This window comes from Pteropus vampyrus, unplaced genomic scaffold (genome assembly GCF_000151845.1).
Source record: "Pteropus vampyrus isolate Shadow unplaced genomic scaffold, Pvam_2.0 Scaffold49, whole genome shotgun sequence".
NCBI lineage: Eukaryota > Metazoa > Chordata > Mammalia > Chiroptera > Pteropodidae > Pteropus > Pteropus vampyrus.
In genome coordinates, this window is record NW_011888830.1 from 5,925,325 (window position 1) to 5,928,275 (window position 2,951).

Consider the following 2,951-nt stretch of genomic DNA (forward strand, 5'->3'; position numbering starts at 1 on the left):
GACTTAGCCGGGAAACCTGTGATCATATGGAGAAAATAAGTCTTTAGGGTCAACTGCTCAGCAGAGTGGTCACATCTGGGAAACACGGTGGTGGTTGGGGTGGGGGAGGAGGGGAGGAAGCTGTGCAGAACCAGGAAGATGGGTGACTATCTGGGGGAGCCGGGAAGAATGGCTTTAGGGCGGCTGCTGACTGCGAGGAGGGAGAGAGGCCACTTTTTGCACTTTCTTTCTTTCTGTTGGTTCCTAAGTCTGTCCCTGGCTTTTATGATCTCTGAGCTCTGAGAAATTCACTTGACAGGTTTTTCATAATGTATCCCCACTAGATGGCGCAAGATGCCCGCTCATTTGGAGCTAATTTGGAAGAACTTGAAAGTGAAATATGGATCACACAGTTGGGGGCGTACGAACTGCTGTGTCATTCTGGAATGATATATAACGAGCTTTACTGCAGCTCATTAAATAAGTATGCCCGAACATCGCTAGAGCCGGTTATGTGGTTTTCCTCTTCAAAAACGTATTTAAATCATCACGTTTTAAAACTATCGATGGATTCTGATGTATAATACATATAGGTAATGAATATACAAGATTCTCTTGTATTATGCAGAAACCATACTCATAAACCAGGACATGTGGGCATTTATTTACAGTAAACGTAACCAGCCAGTCACGTCGCCAGCATTCACTGTGCATCTTCTCTAAGCAAAGCATGTTATCAGACGTTCTGTGGTATATACACCTGTCTGGGGAGTGGTTAAGAGCAGTCTGGGGCGGGGGGCGCAGGTCTGAGTTTATACCTCAGTTTCTACTACTTACTGGCTATAACCTTGAAGAGTTACTCGGCTTGTTCGGAATTCTCATTAAGTGAAAAATAAATACCATATGAAGTTGGCCACTGTCCATTGGGTACTCCACCGCAGGCAGACGAACACGCCCTGTCTGCTGGAATCAAATTTTCTTCAAAAAAATTCCTGTCATGGAACATTTCAAAACATAAATAAAAGAAAAAAACAAAAACAAAAACGAAAACCCCAGCATGAGTGCCCCTGAGGACTACTTTTCTCAGAAAACACACCTTTTCATGAATTACTAGTTTTCTCCATGTTTTACTTGTAGTTGTTACAAGTTTGTAATTGCACGTTACCCTAAGTGTCTTTTCTCCAGTGCTTCTAGAGAATGCGGAAGTTTTTTTTTTTTTTTTTTAAATAATTTTAAACATTGAGATGAAATCACACAAAACTAACCATTCTAAAGCGAACGGTCAGTGGCATTTAGTACATCCACAAAGTGGGACAACCATGGCTTCTAAGTAGCATGGGAAAGTTGAACAGAATTCAGCAGTAAGCGCCGGGTGCCCCCAGAGTTCCCAGTGTGTGTGCTTCGTCCTGCCTCGGGCTGGGCGGGTCTCTTTCTCACTCTGCACCCTTATCTTTCGCCAGGCATGCTCTCTGCAGAGGGAGGAGGGGTGACGGCCCAGAGAGACAAGGCTGGGCCACGGCATCGAGGTATTCAGGTAAATGTTATTCTAGATGTTTCCGTGAGGGTGTTTTTGGGTGAGATTCACATGTAAATGGGTGCACTTTGAGTAAAGCAGCTTGCCCTCCCCCGTGTGGGTGGGCCTCGTCCAATCAGTTGAAGGCCCGAATGGAGCAAAAGGAGCACCCCGCACTCCCGTCTCCCGCCGGGCGAGAGCGAGCACTGCAGTGATGACTGTAGAGTCACAAAAAGTTGTAAAAGTAATCCACTGGGTCCTCTGTGCCCTCTGCTCGACCTCCCCACGGGTAACGCCTGGTGTCAGTCGCAATCAGGAAAGCTGTCGCTGGTGCAACCCACGGACTCGCTCAGATTTCACCAGGTTTACGTGCGTGTATGTGCGTGTGGGTTCTGTGCAGTTTTATCACGTGTGCAGAACTGTGTAACCACCACCCCCACAGCCAAGATAGGGAGCCGTCGCATCACCATAAAGATGCCCCTGGAGCTGAGCCAGGGGTGACACCCGTCCCTCCCCGCTTCAGCCCCTCGCTCTGGCACACACTGGTCTCCTCTCCATTCCCATGACTGTTTTCGTCTGAGAACATATCCACACGGAATCACACGCGTGTGGCTTTGGGGACTGGCGTTTTTCGCTTGGCGGAATGCCCAGGAGACCCGTCCCAGTTCCGTGCGTGTCACCACTCTGCTTCTGTTTATTGCCAGGTGGTGCTCTGTGAGTCAGCTTATTTCATCGTCTACCCATTGAAGGACAGTTGGCGTGTTTCCGTTTGGGGGTTTGTATGAATACAGCCGCTGTGAATATTCGTGCACAGACTCTTACCTGGACATGAGTTTTTATTTCTATGGGATCAATGCCCGGAAGGGGGATTCCTGGATCGTACGATAAGTGTATGTTTCGTTTTTTTTTTTTTTTAATCTTTTTAAATGTTTTATTGCCAGGTTGCTTTCCAGAGTGGCCGTATCACTTTACACGTCAGCGTCAGTGCTGAGAATGCTGGTTTCTTGCATCTTTGCCAGTATTTGGTATTATCACTGCTTTTTAATTTTAGCGCTTCTAATAGGCGTGTGATGCTATTTCATTGTGGTTTTAATTTACGTTTCCCTCATAGCTAACAATGTTGAACATCTCTTCATGTCTTTATTTGCTACCCATTTATTCTCTTGGTGAAATGTTCATGGCTTTGCTTGTTTTCTAATTGGATTACTTGTTTACAGTTGGGTCTGGAGAATTCTTTATAGATCAAAGGACTCAGTTGGAAATCCCATCGCATTGTGGGCTGGGGCTTTGACATATGAATTTTGGGGGAGACACAAACATTCAGTCCATACGCAAATGATGACCAAGGACCAGTGGCTCCTCTCTCTTCCCCCGTGACTTGGTGGAACTTAGAATCAATCGACGTATACGTGGGAAGGCAAAGAACCTAAACTGAAAACAAGAATTTGCTTTACAGGAC